This window comes from Silene latifolia, unplaced genomic scaffold, assembly GCF_048544455.1.
Source record: "Silene latifolia isolate original U9 population unplaced genomic scaffold, ASM4854445v1 scaffold_20.1, whole genome shotgun sequence".
Classification (NCBI taxonomy): domain Eukaryota; kingdom Viridiplantae; phylum Streptophyta; class Magnoliopsida; order Caryophyllales; family Caryophyllaceae; genus Silene; species Silene latifolia.
In genome coordinates this window covers 12,471,434-12,494,053 of record NW_027413163.1, presented here as the reverse complement: position 1 = coordinate 12,494,053, position 22,620 = coordinate 12,471,434, and the positions used below count along the sequence as shown (strand labels likewise).

Here is a 22,620-nt window from a genome sequence, read left to right as displayed (position 1 = left end):
TTATTTCCTATATTTTAGAAAGGAGATAATATCAAATCAAATCATCAAATCATATCCATCCATCCATATTGAGAGAAATCGGCTACCATATACTGATATACATACATCTCATCTACAATCAGCTAAACAACTTATGTCCTATATTTTAGGAAGAAGATTATGATAATAAAATCAAAGATGATTATAGTAATTATAATAATGATTTCATTATATGATTATGTGATTATTATCCACCTAAAATCTAGGTAACAGTCAGTGCAACCCCATTAAATCACTATAAAAATAATAGCAACCCACACATTTTCATCCATCTCCATCGTTCATTCATATTTTTTTTTTCACAAAACCAAGAAAAAATTTCCAACACCGTACCATGGCCTTCAACTGCACTCCGGTTGCAATCCGTCAACTGAAAGAGGAAATGCTCAACGCAGAGATTGTCGTGCGTGTTGTTCACATATGGGAAAGAAAAAGCTTCTACAATAAAGAAGAAACATTAGCTTTAGAAATGCTATTATTAGATGCAGAGGTATTGCTTCTTTCAACTTAATTTACACAGTTTTATGTGAAAGAATCATGTACCTTTACATAACATATCATAATGGCTATAATTTACAGGACAATCTAATTCAAGCAACTATCCGCAAAAGCATCATTTTCAAATTCAAGAATAGAATCAACGAGGGACATTTATACAAACTTTCAAGATTCACCGTGAATGCAAATAAGGGGGCTGAAATTGCAACTTCAGGAGAAGTTCGCATCTATTTTGCATATCCTACAGTTGTTACAGAAGTTCACGATCTACTCATTCCTCGATATGGATTCAAGTTTGTGGACTTTGGTGATATTCTATCTGAGAGGGTATCCGATGAACATTTCATAGGTACGTTGCTAACTCATACTTATAATTTCTATACTTTTAATTTCTTTACTGATATTAAGAATAATTTAAAATTGTTATTTATAATTTATACACGCAGATGTCATTGGCAAATTTTCTGGAGTCGGAGAAGTCAAAACAACTAAGGCTGGAAATAGTTGGATGACTATATACCTTGAGAATATTCGGTATAACTCATATACTTTTATCATTCAATTATACATCCTCTAACTATCTAACTACCTATCTATTTACTCTAATCATTTAAATAACCTATTAAACCACATATACACAGGAAGGAAAAATTAGCATGCTCGGTATGGAACGACTATGTTGGTTTAGTACAGGCTTATGTTGATGCATGTAATCGGTCTACTGAACCTGCCATCATTGTCATTCGTTGCGTTCAACGTTGTCAATGGGAAGGTATAGAACTATTTGTGTATACGAAAATAAATTGTACTAATCATAATCATTTTCAAATCATGTTTAATATTCGATGACCTATCTAGGGGAAGTTAGAGTGACAACTACAAGACACGCAACCCGCTTCTATCTCAACCATGCAATTCCAGAGGTGGAAGCGTTCATTGGAGAGTAAGCAAACTTAACTATTATTGATGAAAATATTCTTGCAAACTTAACTATTATTGATAACATTATGCTTATTACTGAGATAAGTATTGTCAACTAACTGATTTTCACAATTCTAATTCAACAAAGACTACATAATGGTGAGGAACCAAGCGACTCGAATGTTATATCCTATATCTCGAGTGAGTCTGACGACATGCTATCGGGAGATAATTTGAGTACAATCTCAGAGATCAAGAAATGTCAAAAGGTATTATTGTATTTTATTTAGGCTGGCAAATATGTGACAAATGATACTATATATGATTTAATTTACAACTACATTTGCTGCAAATATAGGCTGGGAAATATGTGACGGTTGCAACTATATATGATGTTGACTTGAATGCCAAGTGGTACTACGATAGCTGCAAACATTGCACAACAAAAGCTCTCAAGAATGATGCAGGTAGGTGGGTTTGCAAGAGGGCAAAATGCATTGGTAGTACGGAAGGGTCTGACACTAGCATACCAAGGTACTATAAAGATGACGTAGTATTTTCAAATAAACGCTTTTTACATTTTAGCATACCTCACTCCATGATTATGTATATCTGATATGGCATGATCATATACTTCTCACAATCAGGTATCAAGTGAAGTTTCGCGTCATTGGTACAGATAATGAGGTCTCTGAATTTGTCATCTTTGAGACGCAAATCACGAGCTTCACCAAAGTCTCGGCAGCAAACATGCTCTCTGCTCTTGAACAGGTTATCGTCCCTCTGTCATTAAAGATTGTTCAAATTAGAAATATGAGTACTAATTCGTTGAAATTAGTAAACACATTAGTATGCTCAGAATTATTTTCTTAAATTTAGAGGTGTGATTAATTGGAAGAAAGTTTCACTCTTTGTACCAAAACAAAAATCAGAGATATGGGGAAGCTACATTCTCATCAAACATACTTCGTGCAGAATGGTCGAAAGGATGATATACCAGATTTCGACATTTTTATGGACAAGCAATTTGTCTTCAAGGTGGAAGTCCACTCAAAGTACAACTTGGAGCAAAATTCAAAGTCATACACAGTACTTAGTATGAGTGATGATCAGGATATGGTGGGCCGCTGGGCAACTAAGTACTTGGATATTAAGGTGTGCCAAATGATTTTAATCGCTATAGTACATCATTGACAATTTGAGCTCACAAAGTTATATAACGTAATTTAACAAATTGTGTAGGAAGCTGAAGTTGGCAGTGTGTGCCACGATCTTAAGCCCAAAGACTGTGTTGCTATAGCTGAAAATAAGGTTAGACATTGCATAAGGTCTTTTCTGCTCAAGTTTACCTATTAAATACAATGACATAAAAACTTTACAGCATTTATTATTTATTTTGAATGCAGGAATGTCCATCCGAAAGTTCAGTCAGTGACTGCCTGATCACCCCACCCTTAAAACGATCGTTGTCAAAAATGTTAGACGCAAGCAGTGATGATGATTGTGAGGTTCGCATCATGGGTGACAAATTTTCAGCCACCAAAAGCATCATAGAGGACAAATTTTCAGCCACCAAAAAACTGATCCAAGTCAAGGTCGAAAAGGAGTGATCTCGGTGACACGTTACCAGATAATTAGGTTAAGGGTATTATAACCCATTTAGAAGTTTGCTATTTTGTTCTACGGTTTTTAGAACCCAAAATAATGTTGTTAAGGGTATTAATCCCCATTTACAAGTTTGCTATCTTAGTCTACGGTTTTTAGAACCCAAAATAATTAGGTTAAGGGTATTAAACGACCCAAACATAGAATATTATGCTTTTTAATAAATCATGCGATTTTCAAAGTAATTTGTTAGACTTGAAATCTGAGCATTGACAGTATCGATCAATTTTTCATAGGTATGTTGCTAACTCATACTTATAATAGTAATTACCCTCACTGAGAAGGACAACTACAAACTAAAATGATCATGAGAAAACAGGACTTGATACATATTTTGTTTCAAAGCATATCACTCAGACATAGTCGCATTAGTTTGAGCTTGCTTCTTTCTTTTAGCCAACTCCCCTGTGAGCATTAGTTTGACCATAAGGACTGATCTTAGCCAACTCCCCTGTGAGCATTACCTTACCTTCACCAATTTCATTTAAAAGTTTTTTATGCGGTCATTTTAAATAATTAATACTTGGCGGATAACGAAAATTTAAATGAATTCACTCTTAGTAAGGACTGATTTTTTGCGCCTAAAAAATTGACCATATTCAATTCAGAACTGATTTTAAGCGCCTACAAAAATGACCATATTCACCATATATTTTAAATGAATTCACTTAAAAATTTGACAACTGATTATTGGCGCCTAAAAGATTCATTTAAAAGATTTTTATGCTATCATTTTAAATAATTAAAATTGGCGGAAATTGAAAATTTAAACGAATTCAATCTTACCAAAGACTGATTTTTCGCGCCTCAGAGGGAATTGAGCATATTCACCTAAAAAATTGAAAACTGATTTTTTGCGCATAAAAAAATGACCATATTCACCTAAAAATAACAGAACTGATTATTGGCACCTAAAAATTTCATTTAAAAGATTTTTATGCTGTCATTTTAAATAATTAATACTTGGCGGAAAACAAAAATTTAAATGAATTCACTCTTACTAAGGTTAGTGTGAACCCTAATATTCTATCTATTTAACCTCCACACTTTTGACGATCTAAATGCCACAAAAAGATAAAATACTTCTCAGAATTGGTTTCACCAACATTCTGCATAAAAAAAAATTGCTAGACTGCAAGCTTTGACAAGGATTCTTTCGAACCAGGGATGGTTCCAAATATTCCAACCACTAATGATAAGAAAAGGAAGGCAAGAAACAAAAATCAAAACAAAGGTAATACAAATCAGTCAGTTAATGAATTTTAAATTTCTGCTCCAAGTATTTATAAAAATTTTCAATCATTTCAGAAAATGAACGGTCCTCCACAGAATCGGAACGGACAGACTTACCTCAGAGTTCATCCGCCAACGTGGTCAATCCTCCAAGTGATATAACGAATCTAAATCTGCAAAACAAGAAACAACAATCTCAGGCCAGAGAAGGTATTTATTTACGAATCCATTTAATAGTATTTATAAAAAATTTCAATCATTTCAGAAAATGAACGGTCCTCCACAGAATTGGAACGGACAGACTTACCTCAGAGTTCATCCGCCAACGTGGTCAATCCTCCAAGTGATATAACGAATCTAAATCTGCAAAACAAGAAACAACAATCTCAGGCCAGAGAAGGTATTAATTTACGAATCCATTTAATTTAGGATAATCACTATTTTATAATCACACAAAATTACATAACTATGAATTCATGTTGTAGCTAATCCTCAAAACAAAGCCACAAATAATATAAATCCACTGAACAGAGGTATGCATGTGGGCACTACAAATTTCAATTTCTAATTTTGCATAACACAATTGTCTATACTGCAAGTATACATGCTGAACAGTACTAATACAAGTAAAATACAGAGACTAACGCTCGAGGAAAGAGAAAAGCCAATACTCAAATTGCCCTAACTAATGTTCGTGGAAAGGGAAAAGCCATTACGAATAAAAGAGACACAGACACAGGTAAAGATATAGGCCATTATTTAGTGTGATATTCTTATAACCATTTCTTTAATGATAAGAAAAGGAAGGCAAGAATCAAAAATCAAAACAAAGGTAATACAACTCAGTCAAGTTAATGAACTTGAAATGCTCTGCTCAAAGTATTTATAAAATTTTTCAATCATTTCAGGAAATGAACGGTCCTTCACAGAATCGGAGCGGAAAGACTTACCTCAGAGTTCATATACCAGCGTGGTCAATCCTTTACGTGATATAACGAATCTGAATCTGGAAAACAAGAAACAACCATTTCATTCCATAGAAGGTATTTATTTATTTATTTATGAATCGTTTAATTTAGGACAATCAGTATTTTATAAGCACACAAAGTTACATTTTAGCCAATACTAGAAACAAAGGCACAAATAATTAAAATCCACTGAACATCCACTGAACAAAGGTATGCATGTAAGCACTATAAATTTCAATTTATAATTTTGCATCACACAATTGTCTATACTGCAAGTATACATGCTGAACAGTAAGCAAACTCTCAAAATACAGAGACCAATGTTCGAGGAAAGAGAAAAGCCAATACTCAAAGCGCCCTAACTAATGTTCGTGCAAAGGGAAAAGCCATTATGAATAAAAGACACACAGGTATAGAAATAGGCCATTATTTTGGAACAGGTACGTATAACCATTTATTTAAGTGACCACATGAAAATGTGCCTATCTTCAGAAAACATACAACACATATCAAGTCGGAACGCATCTCCTGTTGTGAACAGTATCACCCCGACAAATTACGGATCTAATGCATTGAATAATGTTATCCGTAACGGTACGTCATTCGAATCTATTCATTATGTAAAAGTTTTTCAAAGATAAATTGTGGAATTTATCACTCTGATCAATCATCTACTTAATTTATACCAGGAGCTATTCAATATCAATATTTCCAAAATTGTCAAATATGCTCTAAAATCGCAAGACAAAAGCGAAAGTTGATTACATCCCAAAGGAAAAAAGGAAACAAAGCGACCTTTGAATGGCTTACTTTCCATGCTACATGCCCATTTCACCAAAATGTCTTTCACACGGGCACATCACCACTTAATATACTTCAAGGTAATTTTAGAGTTCACTTAATTGTAAAGCCACTCATGATTCTGTTTTGTTACTTTTCAAGTACATAATGTATGGGTCATAATATGCTTTATGTTACATCTTTTAGCACCACATCGAACAAATGCAACCAATGCAAGACAGAATAGAAAATTGATCTTAACTACAAAGAGGATGAGCAACAGCACATCACCTGGCAGCGGTACTCCTACTAGACTGCTGAGTTGTGGTGCCACCGGTACAATTCATCACCTTACCTGTTCATATTCATAAAGCACCATCACTGTGTTAGTGTTTAATATTAACAATTTGATAAGAAGACGTGTTATTAAAGTATTATAATCAATACAAATGCAGGTAATGCAGATGATATTAATAATGGAATTCAATATGAGACGAATGTGTATACGAGCTCAAATCACTTTACTCCTCCAATTGGTATCAACACGAAACTTCAGAACTACATTTCCTATTTTTTTTTACAGTATCATCAAAATTTCTCATAATTTTCTTCTCTACTAACTATGCTATCTACTTAAATATAGCTGACTCTTTAAAAATGAATATTGTCTCCACATATGAAGCATCATCAAGTCAGAATGGTATGTATAATAATATATGTTAAACATGTATTTCATCTTCTCTTTTAGCATAATATTTTGCATTTCGTAATCTCTCTGATCTTATTGCAGCATTGACTCCAATGACCTCATTCGTAACCTCGAAGCAATCCGCTTACTACAGTAGAGAAATACTTGAGGAATTGACTAGGAATATTTGTAACGCATATGAAGGTATATATATATATATATATATATATATATATATATATATATATATATATATATATATATATATATATATATATATACATTTCATTATCTCACCTCTTTTATATATTCTACCTATTTTGCCTTTGCTTATATACACTTCGTTATTGCAGCATCTCGCCAAGTGACTACATTCACTTCGCAGAATACAAACATATCTCAAAGCCTGACTAGAAATATGTGTTTCCCATATATAGAAGCGTCATCAAGTAGAAGTGGTGGGTATAATATATATGAATTTATGATTATTTGTTTTATTTAACCACCTACTCTACTTTGGGTAATTGGCATTTCGTCCTCGCAGAATCAAGAACGATGCACACAGCCAATAAACAACAATTGACCAGATGTGAGGCATCATCAAGTCGAAATGTTTTTGATATTGGCGAGATTGAGCAAGGTAATTTTAGAATGAGTCATTTATGTAGCTATGGAAAAAAAAAGTAAATGGCAATGTTTATAAGCCTAAGAAAAATATTCAATCATTACTAACATAACGTTGTGACCTAACTTAATGTCAGCAACAGAAACACTAGAAGATACACTCGAAGGTTACTGGGATATTGGGGATAAGGATTACAGCTGCAAACACTGTTATGCAGAAATGTGGTACGCAGAAAGAGTACGAAAGAATAGGACGCCAAAAAAATCCAACCTTCTCTCTGTGTTGCATGGATGGAACCATAGAACTCCCTATGTTGAAACATCCTCCTGAATTATTAAGAGATTTGTTGAGTCAAAGCCATCCGCAAAGCAGGCACTTTATTGACAACATCAGAGCATATAATTCGATGTTTTCATTTACCTCAATGGGAGGAAAAATCGACAATACAGTCAATCGAGGTCGAGGACCTTACACTTTCAAAATGGGTGGTCAGAATTTTCATTTAATAGGGTCTTTGCTACCACCAGATTCGGCTCCCCCAAAATTCTGCCAGCTTTACATTTATGATACAGATGAAGAAATCCAGCATAGGAAAAATGCCGTCAGGTAAGAAAGAATCTAAAAAACAATTTAATGATCCAGCATAGGAAAAATCCCCCTGATTTTATGTTCTAAGAGACTCACTTACTTATATATTTATGTGATATGCAGCCCAACAAATCCTGAACAATTTAATGATCAGCTCATAACTCTGTTACGAGAGATGATTGATCGGTACAATCCCCTAGCTAAAATGTTCAGAATGGTCAGGGTTAGATTGAGTTCAGGAATGGAAGGAGAAGTTAAGATGAGGTTAATCAGCAGGCGAGAAACTGACGGAAGAACGTACAATCTCCCAACAGCTTCTGAGGTTGCAGCTCTTATTGTTGGTGACATTGATGAAACATTAGAGAAGAGGGACATAATTATTGAGACGCGTAGTGGCCGATTGCAACGAATATCTGAGTTGCATCCTTCCTACCTATCATTGCAATATCCTCTCCTATTTCCATTCGGCGAAGACGGCTACAGACTCGGCATCAAGCACAGTGAAAAATCAATTTCTAAGTCAAGCAAAGGTGAAAACGCACGAAATCAGCTAACTCTTCGTGAGTTTTTTGCTTTCCGTATACAGGATCGACCGTTGGACAAAGAACCTTCAACGTTATTATCATCGGGTAAAGCATTTCAACAATTCTTGGTTGACGGCTATATGATGGTGGAATCTCAACGGCTTTCCTTTATCCGTTACAACTAGCCAAAACTTCGATCAGAGAGTTTCAAAATTCTAGCTGCTTCGGTAGCAAGGGGAGAGACCGAACCATCTTCATCTGGGAGCCGTATCATTGTACCACCATCATTTTTAGGAGGTCGCAGTTACTTGAAAGCAAACTATCAGGATACCATGGTTATTTGCAAATGGTGCGGTTATCCCGATCTGTTCATCACATTCACGTGTAATCCAAAGTGGCCAGAAATAACCAGGTTCCTCAAAAAGAAGGGACTAAGGTCTGAAAACAGACCTGATATACTCGATCGAGTTTTCAAGATAAAGCTACAAGAGCTCATGAAAGACTTGAAAGAACGTCATATTTTTGGCCGCACAAGAGGAGGTAATTTCTTTACCTTTACAACTTTGTAATGTAATTAGGCTGTTATAATCAAACGAATTTAACACCAACAACTGAACTAATCCACAATTTTATATATTTCTATTTTCACAGTGGTATACACAATTGAATTCCAGAAACGTGGCCTACCTCATGCTCATATATTGCTCTTCTTACACCTAGATGATAAGTTCCCCGAAGTTGCTGACGTAGATAAATTGATATGCGCAGAGATACCAGATCCAGCTACACATCCTGTTCTGTATGAGGCAGTTAAGGAATACATGATTCACGGTCCGTGTGGGGATGGTTATCCAGAATCTCCGTGTATGGTTGATTCGAATTGCTCTAGACATTTTCCAAAAAAATTTAACGACCGAACTATTGTCGACTCTGAAGGATACCCCCGGTATAGGAGGAGGAATAATGGAGCAAAAATTGAAAAGGGTGGCAAACTTCTTGACAATAGCTTTGTAGTCCCATACAATACCACATTGTTGCTTAAATATCGCGCACACATTAATGTGGAGTGGTGCAATCAGGCGAGATCTATCAAATACTTATTCAAGTACATTAATAAGGGCTATGATCGAGTCACAGTTCAGTCGACTCACGGAAGTCGTAATAATCAGAATCCAGATCAGATAGACGAGATCCAGAGGTATTATGATTGCAGATATATTTCACCGTGCGAGGCCGTTTGGAGAATTTTTGCATTCGACATTCATTATAAGACACCACCCGTTGAGAGGCTAGATTTTCACCTACCAAATGAGCAGAGGGTTGTTTTTAATGATGAAGACCACATCAACACGGTCCTTGAAAGAGACAATATTAATAAGACAATGTTCTTAAAGTGGATGGAATATAACAAACACCATCTTGAAGCAAGAGAATTGACATATGCTGAGTTTCCGATGAAGTATGTGTGGAAAAGGGATCAAAAGAGATGGTCCGAAAGAGAGCGGGGATTCTCCCTTGGAAGGATGCACCATATGTCCCCTGGTGGTGGTGAACTGTATTATATGAGAACACTATTGAATTTTGTCAAGGGTCCTACATCATACGAGGACATACGGACGTTTAATAAGGAAGTCTTTCCAACGTTTAAAGAAGCGTGCTACGCTCGAGGCTTGCTTGGTGATGACAAAGAATATATTGATGCTATTATAGAAGCGAGTGATTGGGGATCAGGTGTATACCTAAGACACCTCTTTGCCACCTTATTAATGGCCGGCAACTTAGCTAAGCCTGAGTTAGTATGGGAGAAGACCTGGCGTCATTTGACCGATGATATTCTCTATAGGAGACGTTTAACACTACGGAATGAAGGTATTTTAAAACCATACTCAAATTTTATATAATGTAAGATTTATGAAATAGTTTGATTACATTGTTAAGGGTTCGTGTACAACTGTGCAGATCTACAACTTAGCGAGAGGGAGCTGCAACAATATGCTTTGGCAGAAATTGAAGCATTGCACAAAAGCAATGGTAGCACCCTTCGTAGGTTTGAAAATATGCCATCCCTTGATGATTCATTCACATCAGGAGACATAAACCAATTGATATTAGGTGAGTTGTCTTATGACAAAGATGCACTAAAGGAGGAGCATGTTAAACTTATCACATCTATGACAGATGAGCAAAGAGCTGTGTATGATGAAATAATGGATGCAGTCAAGGCTCAACGAGGAGGGGTCTTCTTTGTCTATGGATACGGCGGTACGGGGAAAACTTTCATATGGAAGACGTTATGCGCCGCCATAAGAAGCGAAGGAGAGATTGTACTTCCTGTCGCTTCAAGTGGGATTGCAGCAATCCTACTTCCAAATGGATCGACAGCTCATTCAAGATTTGGTATACCAATCAATGCGTCCGAGCACTCCACGTGTCCGCGCATAAAACCGGGTACTGATTTAGCGGAATTATTGATAAGGACTAAGCTTATTATCTGGGATGAAGCATCCATGGTCAATAAAAATTGTTTCGAGGCTCTTGATAAGAGTTTGAAGGATGTTATGAGGTTCTCGGCTGATGGTGACCCGAATAAGCCCTTTGGTGGTAAAGTTGTCGTCTTTGGCGGCGACTTTCGTCAGATTCTACCGGTGGTGCCGAAAGGGAGTAGGCAAGATATCGTGGGCGCTTCGATCAGTTCTTCATACTTATGGTCTGAATGCAAGGTAAAACTATACTTTATACGAATTTACTATTACCTACTAATATATATATATATATATATATATATATATGGTTTTATACTCCATTTTTGATAAGCTATATATATTTTTTTTAATATAAAGGTGTTAAAGCTTACAAGAAACATGCGTCTCCAAGCTGGAGGTTCTAATTCCAATGCAGATGAGATCAGGCAGTTCTCAGAATGGATATTAAAGGTGGGAGATGGGTTACTCGGCGGCCCTAATGATGGGGAGGTTGATATTGAGATGCCCGAGGACATTCTCATACCCCAAACAAGCGACCCTATTGCAGCGATTGTCAATAGCACATATCCATCACTGGAAGATAATTTAGGGAACCACGAGTACTTGCAAGAACGGGCTGTTCTTGCTCCCATGCATGAAATCTTTGAGACAGTCAATGATTATATATTGTCGAAGATTCCCGAGATTGAAAAAGAATACTTAAGCTCAGATGAAATAAGTAAAGAAGAGAGCAATATATACATGCAAGATTTGTACTCTACCGAGTTTCTCAACACTATAAAGTGTTCTGGTATCCCCAATCATAACCTGAAGTTGAAAGTCGGTGCTATGGTAATGCTCCTTCGAAACATTGATCAAACCCGTGGTTTATGCAATGGCACAAGGCTGGTGGTTACTAAACTAGGGGAACGCGTTATTGGTGCCACTATCATAACCGGTAGCAAGGTGGGGGACAAAGTATATATACCTAGATTATCTTTGTCTCCTTCAGATGAGACTAAGTTCCCCGTTAAGTTCGTAAGAAGACAATTTCCAGTTACCGTATGTTTTGCTATGACTATTAATAAGAGTCAGGGACAATCTCTCTCCCATGTTGGACTTTACCTCCCTAGGCCGGTGTTTAGTCATGGACAATTATACGTTGCAATCTCCAGGGTAACAAGTAAAAAGGGATTGAAAGTGCTCATTTGTGACCAAGAAGGGGTCACATCTAATGTGACGACAAATGTCGTCTACAAGGAAATATTTGATAATTTGTAACGGCATGTTGTCAGCGTACATTATTGCCTACTTTTTGATCTTAGCTCAATAATTTAGCGACTCTTTTTACTCTTTAATTTCAAGACATTAGCGCAAAAGATTTATGTTTCGAATCATAAAATAAAATAGTAAATGCTGTGTATAATATTAACAGCAGATCAAACAGTATTTTTAGAAGTAATATATACAATCATATTTCATGTTCAATTGCAGCATGTATTTTCACTACCAATAGCAGCATGTTTTTGTTAGGCTCTTTTGATTTTAATTTTTATTTCATTTGTCCTACCATGAATTAGAGTGCTACCTGCTCAAATATGAAGTTTCTTAGAGATGACTAAGAGACCCCCCTTTTCCAACTACCTGCTCAAATATCACGTGAAATCTACTTCTACTTTTATTTTTTGTTTGTATTCATAAGATTTTATGACATGCAAAAAATAATATTTGAGCGTATAAAAAAATATTTGCAAATTTCGTCTGTATAAATATCATTCAAATTATAATATTAGGTATACCTGTGATATTTTTAAAATAAGAAACAAAAAATTACTCACTTGCTGAAACGTATGAAACACTGAAACATAATTTTTAATTCCAACAAATAGTTTATACAAAAAACCTTTTAAAAAGGAAAAACACATTTTATATATAAACAAGGTCAAACACCCCCTATATCTTATCAACTTATCTTCTCTTAAAAAATTATCTTCTCCAATATAAATATATATCTTATCAACTTATCTTCTCTTAGAAAATTATCTTCTCCAATATAAATATCCCTAAAATAACTGAACTAAAATGATATGCGAAATATACGACCTAAAATAACGGCAATTAGGCCACAAAACAAACCCTACAAGAATCACTATAAAATCGACAATACAGCCCTAATCATCTCCATTGTTCACAACCACAAAAAACTTAAAAAAAATTAAGAATTCCAATATGTCTAAAGACAAGGAGACAGAGAATGGATCAGAGAGTTTCAAAAATATAGATAATTGTGTAGTGAAGGCAGAGACTGGACCATCTATATCTAGGAGCCATATAACTATACCGTCATTATTTTTAGGAGGTTGCAGCTACTTGAAAGCAAACTATCAAGATTACATGGTTATTTGCAAATACTATCAAGACGCAGACCAGATTTCAAACACCAAAGAAGTCACCGGTGAAAATGAATGATAGTGTTTTAATGTTGAGCAGGTAGCACTATTTATCTTATGCTGTTTTAATTAAATGTATTCGAATAAATCATCAGCGTGTGTTCAAATATCGTGTGACGACGGTTTTTAGAAACCCAAATAATTATGGTAAAAGAATTTTTTTTAGTGTGGTTACTGTTGTTAAAATTCCGGTGAACAACAAAACGACTAATGTTAAATATTTGTTCCCTAATGTCAAATTTACATTGCTTCAGAAAACTCAAATGAAATCACAAGTATCATCAAATTAATCACGAATATAACAATCAAGGTACAAAAACTCACCTTAATTGAACAATCGAACATCAAATAATCAGCGTGATCTGAGTTATCACTCCGCCCTTCACATCATCACGACTGATAAAATACGATTCCCAGCTGTGATTCTTTTCCCTCTAAATACAGATCTGCTTCCTTGACAACATATAAATCACAAGTAACATCAAATTAAACTACCATCACAGCAATCGTTAGCATTATATAATCAAAATATCTGATACAAAGGTAATAATTACTCACCGAGGACGACATCCGCTGATGCTAGATGATCTGTGACATAATTAAGAAAGACGATCAATACTCAGATTAACAAAGATGCGAGAGACGATTGTCCCCGGTCCCTCTGATAAAGATTCTACTACGGCCCATTAATTATATATGATGACGGATTTACCTTAACATTTCGTTCAGCGGCCTATATATCAAAGAAGCGGGATCGGAACCACCCCTTACTGCCAGCGCGCAAAGCCAAGGGAATCCTTTGCCTGAGAGATGATGATGATGATTGAGGTAGAAGATGTTGGGGTGTGACGATTGAGGAGATGATGAAATCAGTTGGACGATGTTAGGTGAGGAGGTAGAGGTGTGTGAGAGAGTTGGACGGAGTTTTCTAGATGTCTTACATCTAATTTTTGTTTTAACGGTTTATTTTTGTTTTAGCGGTTTGTGTCGAGTAATGTAAATGAGTAATACGGACATTAATTTTATTACAATGTTGTAAATGGACTCGGTTTCTTACCCGTGAATTTTAATTCAATATTTGATATATTTATATTCTATATTAATGAAAATTGAAATGTTTAACTTTATAAGAGTTTGATGATATTTTTATTAATCGAGTTTGTGTCGAGTAATGTTTAATTATTTAACACAATTTTTTGATGATATTTTTATTAATCGAGTTTTCTAACAATCGGTAATACACAAATTTAAATGTAAGACTATTTTTATATATTTTTAAAGTTTGTGCAATAGATAATTAAATTTTTATATATTTTAAAATTTGTGCAATAAATAATTAGATGTGTATTGTAAGTTTTGATCATAGTACTGAACACGACATATCTCAAAGATGAATAATTATTCGAAAATAATAACTACGTAAAATCTTTAAACTATATATTTTTGCTACTATTAACCATTCTCATGCCACCTCAAAAAACAGACCCGTGAATTTCACTGGTTTTAACCTAGTTCTGTATGATCTTCCACACCGGATATTTAGTAATATGTGGAGGAAAATGAAAGTTGGGGAGAGAATGAGGGTTACATACTTACATGTCATATTAACCACAAATTATAGACAAATAAGAAAAATAAAAGATCTTTGTGAATTTCCCGCTTTAGAAAATGTGAAAAATATCTGTGAATAAGAGGGAGTAGTAAATTTAACTTTTAATAAGAGCTCTCAAACACTTCACTCATTGTCATTAGTAGACATAAGTACAATGGATAGGCAAGACTATAATAGATAGTTGTAAGATAAGTAACTTTAAAAAATTGATTACTAATTCATGTATAACAAAATTTGATTATGTCGCACTTTTTCATGGTTATGATCACACGAATAAGCTTTTTTTTTCTAATTTTATACTCCCTCCCATCTAAACAAAAGGTAACACAATGAAATGTATACTCACTTGAAGGTTTTTTCATGAGAAATTTAATGGTATAATAATTTTTATAATTTTTAGATTAATATATCTTTATAAAAATAAATGTCAAAGCAGGGGCGGCCCATATATAGAGCATTTCAGCTCTTCGCACCGGGGCCCAAGTGTATAAGGGGCCCAAAATTTCTTGATTCACTTATTAGCTAAAATGAAAAACTACTACTATTTCTAAGTCCTAACCCAATATACAACGACCCAATAAAAGAAATGATAAATTTTTAAGGCCTAAAATTTACTCTTCCCCTAAAACAAATGGCAGGCCCTCATTTGTTCTTCATTTGTTTTGGGCTTCCCCAATAAAGAATTTGTTCAGGCTTATGAGTAAACCTCGACATTTTTTTTTCAATTTCAAAGATCTTATACAAACCCAGAAGGCCCAAACTTTACTTCTTCATCATCTCCCCATTTTCATAGGCTATAAATATTTAATCCTAATTTCTTCTATTAGGCCGTTTTATGCTATAGGACGGTCCTATAGGAGAGTTGTTGTTTGTTTTTTTTTCTTTTTTCATTGGTTCTTTAATTTCTATTTTTGTTGTTAATACTAACTTTTTCTTTAGTTAGATATATAAATTTACTGGAATTCAGTCGATAATGAATTGTATAGTTGTGCCTCAATAGCCCGGGTGACTTCTCAGTCTTTTTTTTTTCTCAATTGCTCATTTGCTTATATGTTTCGTCTTCTGCTAGTTGTTAAATTTTCTGTCATGTGTGCTAGATTTGGCTTCTCAAAATGCAAGGAAGTAGAAAATATTCAAACAAAATCAATAATGTCATTGGAGATTGTTTTATTGTCTTCTTTAAGAACAATATATTACTTTCTATGATGTATTTTTCCTAAAACAACAATTTAGATTGGTTTTATTTAAAAATGAAATTTATTTATATATCGAGGCCTGACTTTTAGATGTTGAACAGGGCCACCAAAATTCATTGGCCGATAGTTATCTGCAACTTCAAAAATAACACACGCTCACAAAAAAAAAACACATATATACATCTTCGATCCTTTTATTGAATAGTACCCTTGGTTTTTGTCTGATCTAAAACAACTTTTTCAATTCAAAAGAGTCCTCCCTAATAAGGAGGAGTGAAGAATCTCTAATTTCTTTCAAACTTCATACTTCTAATAATGAGATTTCTAACGAAATATCTACTCCAGTTATATTTACAAACACTCGTGTTGTCATACTAAGCATTCAAAGACTTGTGTATACATAAATTCAATGTCATATATTTCTTAACAAATTCTTAATACTTTCATAGCTTACTTTTACGAATTGAAGTCCCCATTTGGCACACCTTAGACTTTATAACTCGCTTGAACCATTGGGTTGAATTGTCTGGTGAATTAAGGGCTTAACTTGCTCCGTTTTTTGCATCTTCCACCATATAATACATTGCCGTTAAACAATATAAATTACATATTATGATAAGGGAATTAAAGATGATAAGGAGAATTAACAATGAAAAGCTTTTTCCTTGAAAGAAAAAAGTGAAAAGCTACTCACGTTGGAGACTTCCATGATAAAACTCATCTTTCCGCGCTTATTCTAATAAGTTCTAATCTAATACTTGCGAACCCTAATTCATTCTAGCGTAGACAGTAGAATACATGTTATTATGTGACCAACAAAATAACGAAAGCATGCCTTACATCATTTTCTGTATTATTCTTCAATAAAGATTAACAATAAGTAAAACATTAACCAAAAAAAATTAATCATAATCAAAGCTAATTAACAAGTGCAGTAAATGAAGTTGGAGATCAGTTTCTAGGTCGATCGCCATCATGTATAATAATCTTGATGTGACCGTGCTTAATTCCTGAAAAAATAAAAGCGATTCATAAGAAGGAAAAAATATATGCAATTAAATTACAAAAATTGTACAACAATAATGATCAAGTATAAGGACAACAATATACGGAGTATATAATAACAAAAATATATTGCTAATAAAGGAATAAACGAAATATAGAAGCAAAGAAGAAAAATATACCATGAATTACATAATAAGGAGCATATATATTTACCCACACATAAAATAGAATTGTAGAGTTGCAATGCGCTTAGAATTGTAGACGCAATGGACGTAGAATTGTAGTTATAATACAATATGGTTTCTTTTATGTAATAGTTGAACACAAATCAATTTGTACCGTAGTTTGCATATTCGTAGAGTTGTACTTGAATCTTATCTCCTATTCCAATATCTATAAATATAATAAAAAGTCAATTAAAAGCATAACATTTCACCATTCAACTATTTAAGAACAATTTATCAAGCCATATCATCATTTTTTATTTTGAAAAGAAAAAAGAAAAGAAAATTGAATTTGTAAACATTAAAAGCAAATAAATAACATAATAAATATTAAACTTTAGCCTATTTAATTTTAAAATAAATTAAACAACAATCAAAAATTAAAATACATACTAAATTTTATAGTTTCACGATTATTGTTGGAATAAGATAAAGACAAATAAAAGCGAAGAGAAAAAAATAACTGAAAAAAATATCAAACAAAAAAATGCACTTTAGTGCAAGAAAAAAAAATAAGCAAAGAAATAAAAGATCAAACACATCATGTGACCCATAAAAAGAAAAGTAGAAAAACAATGTAAAATGTAAAAAATTAAAGAAAAAATCATCACGTGCCAAAAAAAAATCAATCAATCAATATATATACTTAAAAGAGGAACTTTTCAAGCGATTTTATTGGCTATAACTTTTGCATATTATCTATATAAATAAATATTTAGAACAAATAATACGTATATATTTAGATAATTAGAAAATTCAATTAGAGTCCTATAGCATCTATGAAATAAGGTCTAGGGAATCAATCAAAACTATACTACCTCTTCAACTACTACTAGGGCACTATATGTTTTACAGTATATATAATACGAATTACATATTTGATCTTCCAAACAATAGTTTCGTTTATAATTCATTAGCTATTTTCTTCGTAATAATTTAGTTTGTATTTTGGTTTGCTATTTTTTTTCTAATAAGTATTCTTCATATCATATTGCAGGTACAATCATGGAATCGTCTTACAAGCCTACTCAACTTAGTCATGGTGAAACGGTAGCACCTGCACGATTTTTAGCAGCAAACCCGTAACTATGACATTGTGTTTTTTCTTTGTGCTTATATTATTCGGTATATCGTACCAACTAACAAGTACTAACCTTTTTCTCTTATATATATATCAGGTCTCTCTTCTATAGTGTAAGAGAATTTGAATAGTTGGTGTCCACCAAGCAAGATAGATATTTATTAGTTTTTTTCTTGAACTTACGTCTCAATTTTTGTGTTGCTGTTAAACAAATAACGAAATTAGTGTAGTTATGACTCACTATTAAGTAAGTCATACAATAAAGGAAGTTTAGTTGAGTGATGATCTTAGGAAAAAAAAGAGTGCTTTTACTAATTTTACTAAATGGTAATAAACGGATGAAGCGGCTAGCTATGGTTTTTAGAATGAGCAACTCTCCCACATAATCGCACATTAAGGAGAATTATTTTTTTAAAATATGTTGGTATATACGGTATGTATCATGGTGTACGAGTTTTATGGGCATGCTAGCATACTCAAAACTGCATTTTTGCTTAGTAAAAAAGAAACATGAATGAGAGAACGCATAGCCCTTCCAAGTATAGAACTTTGCTTTAAATCCTATGTCAAAGCTATATGTAAGTGCAATATAGTGAGTATTTACTATTGATTGGCGGAATTGGGGACATTGTTCATTATGAGTTATATGGATACATCTGTCTTAATGGAGACTAGCTAATATGATATACTTGCAATATGGAATAAGCTGATTATGAATATAAATAAATAAATAAATAAATACCGTATAAACTAAGCCTTATACCGTCCATCATTCTCATTCTTAATGAGAATTTGAAATTGCATGCGTATTACGATTATATCATAGTTAACACATTTTCGATGGAAGTTTCGTAATATAAAAAGAATTCAACAAATTATATATAGTATATATGCATCTCAATTCTCACTATATCTTAACATGATGAATAACGAGTGATCTCCAACAACTACGTGTATAGAATTCTTATGAGTTTGGAGATTTGAGCTACAAAGAATTCTAATGGATCTAAACTCCTAAAAGTATATCACTTTTAATGTTCAATACTTCGTAGACATGAGTTTGTATTTGTCCAAAACTTTGAAGTTATTAGTCATATTTTATATTGTATAAACTATTAAAGGGGGTTTAAATTAGATGTGTGTTCTATTTTTTTTTTATCATTCTTTCCACGCTATTTTCATTGTATGTATAATGATATATTCCGTATGATTTCTACATCTTACTCAATTGTTAACTTAGAGCAAATAATCAGATGTGTCTAACTTAGAGTTTTTCTTCTGTTGTTTCACTTGTTTGTCAATTTGTAAAGAAATCCATATTATTTTTTACTCCCTCCATTCAAATCATTTATTTACCTTTGATAATAATATATTTCACAAAAATATAGATGGTAAACAAAGAATTGAGACGAAAAGAATATAATATACAAACTTCTAAGATTTTATGTTTGAGGGTATGCATTGTATGAGGAAAAGAGTATTCCTCCATCTATTACAGTGAATAGTTTACATTTAATTTATTTTGTAAGGGGAAAAAAACAAATGTATATTAATAATTGGGATAGAGGCAATATATACATATCTAATGAACTTACGATGTTTTTGCAAGAGGGATTTTGTCGCTACAAATTTTATTTAAGAGACTAACTTTTTGTTTATCAATCTGAATTGTCAATATGTTTTTGGTAAAAGTACTTATTCATTCATTGTTGCTTATCCTACAATTTTAAGCTAACACCTAGGACCCTAAGATCAATTATATGTTTTCATAATCTTGCTGTCATAGTCTAACGCACCAATTAGAAAGATGTTTGATAATTACCCATTTATCCTAACAAAGATAACAATTACGAATTTTCATTATATGTTGTTACGGAGCGTGCAGTTTAAGGACGAGCCAAGTAAAACCCAATCACACTCAGATCATTTTTTTATCAACTTGATGTGTTTCTAAAAGCTTGGTATTTCAGATCAATCTTGAGTCACGAGATACACTTATTATAGGTCGAATCATTTTTAACATGCCTCACATCAAATATCATGAAAAATGAGTTCTCTTAAAAGAACCATGGCCATCTTATTCTTCTTTGGTATTGAGCAAACAAAGTGACCAAAATGCAATTCAATAGTCGTTTTTAACAACAATCTCCTAATAAGTACTTTGAAGCCACTGTACTGATATGACCCGGGCAACGCCCGGGCTTGAAATCTAGTACATATATATAAAGCAGAAACTTTTCGAGCGATATTAGAGAGTCCAACTTTTTTAGAATTCCTAAAGTTTTTAGTGAGATTAATTAATATTAATATTAATACAAAATATTTAAATAAACTGTTAAAATAGTCCCATTCCAAAACAAATACCTAAAAGTAAATTTATTAATATTTAGAGGTTAGATAAGAAACAATTTAAGTGATATTTATTTAGAGATTATATAAGAAACAATATTAATGTTTCATGTCTTATAAACAAGGGGAATACTCTTTTCATTGTTAACACAACTGGATTCAAGTTCTATGTACCTCTGACTCCTTAATTAATAACTTGAAAATATTTATTTTTCATCGATAATTATTCTTATGTGTATTTAACGCTAAAAATGATTGTATGTGTAATTGTATGATTAAATTGAATATAATATAATGTTTTAAGCAACACGATGGATCATCCGCCATAGCCTTGCTTCCCCTAATTTGATCTGATTTCATGATGATGTATATGGTCATCCATGGACGTGTTTAATTACAGGCATTGTCAGTGGACTGAGTGCTCAAATGTCCTTACAAGATCAACACAAAAGTAAATCTAATACGAGTAGTATTCATATTCTCATATATAACAAACACCTTAATCTATGTGTATTAAAACTTCTTAATTATCTCTGTGTATTATAAAATTATGGCAAAAAATATTTAACAGGAACTCTAACTCATTTGTTTACTTTTGTTTGGCACAAAGACAAAGGAAATGAGAGTTGACCATTTATTGGATGACAATTGGACTGATTGAGTGAGGAGACATTCCTACACTTAAAAGGTTTATAACTAACTTAGACACAAAAAAATAGAATAGGTAAACAAATGATCAGGACAGAGGTTATATGTAACAAACTTACTAATCTATGTGTATATAAAATAATTCAATCATTTTCCAAATTTATGGTATAATAAAACCGCTTTACACAAAAATTTGCACATAAGCTAATGCTCGGTAGTCTTTTATGCTAAATTGCCAACAAAGGATGTGCCCAGGATTTAAACTTAGGGGGGCGAAAAATTTTAGGGGGAACGAACAACTAATTTCATAAGGTATACTCGAAAAAATTTCGAAAAATTTAACTAAAACCTTCAAAAATTTCATCCGTCGGGAGAACGACCGCCCGTGCTAGCCCCCCTAACTCCACCACTAATTAGGGCAGAGCAAAAAATCGATTATCCAAACTGATCCTATATCCGATCCGTATCCGATCCGAATGTTTGGATATCCGATCCGAAAGTTAAGTTTGGTTTGGATATCTGATCCGAAATCTTTGGTTTGGTTTGGATATGGATATTAGAATTAAAACATTTGGATATCCGATCCGATCCGAAACTATAGTTTTCTAGTATAATTTCGAGAAAATAAAATTTTATTTGATACAACAACTTAATTAATGTTTAAAATATTAGAGAAATATCTAGGTGGTACTTAAATTTTATGTCGAGAACATTGGAATAAGAATACTAAAGAAAATCATAATGTAAGACTATGAATATAATCGTGTTTCAAACTTAATTTTAAAGTAAATTCAAAAGTATGGATATCCGCATCCGATCCGATTATTTTGGATACCCAAACATTGGATATCCGAAACATTTATTTGGATATTGGATATCTAATTTCAGGATTTTTAATATGGATATCCGATCTGAACTAGCACTTTGGATCAAATACCCGATCCGTACTTTGCCCTACCACTAATTGCCAACCCATTAAAGCAAGGTATTCTCATAGAGTGTGTTTACTGTTAAGATATAACAACCATTTAGATGGTCGGACTTCTCACTCGAAGTAGAAATTG

General features: G+C 33.2%; 1 long non-coding RNA gene and 1 pseudogene across 1 annotated transcript; one reads left to right on the top strand and one right to left on the bottom strand.

Moving 5' to 3' along the window:
• The first annotated feature begins 306 nt into the window (after nucleotides 1–306).
• Nucleotides 307–12,272, top strand: LOC141638333 (uncharacterized; annotated as a pseudogene).
• Nucleotides 12,273–13,804: 1,532 nt separating this feature from the next.
• On the bottom strand, nucleotides 13,805–14,365 carry LOC141638231 (uncharacterized). The gene is made up of 3 exons (XR_012542050.1): nucleotides 14,154–14,365; nucleotides 14,000–14,029; nucleotides 13,805–13,887 (listed from the first exon to the last, which is right to left on the bottom strand). It is a non-coding gene; the product is annotated as an uncharacterized LOC141638231 (long non-coding RNA).
• Nucleotides 14,366–22,620: the final 8,255 nt, after the last annotated feature.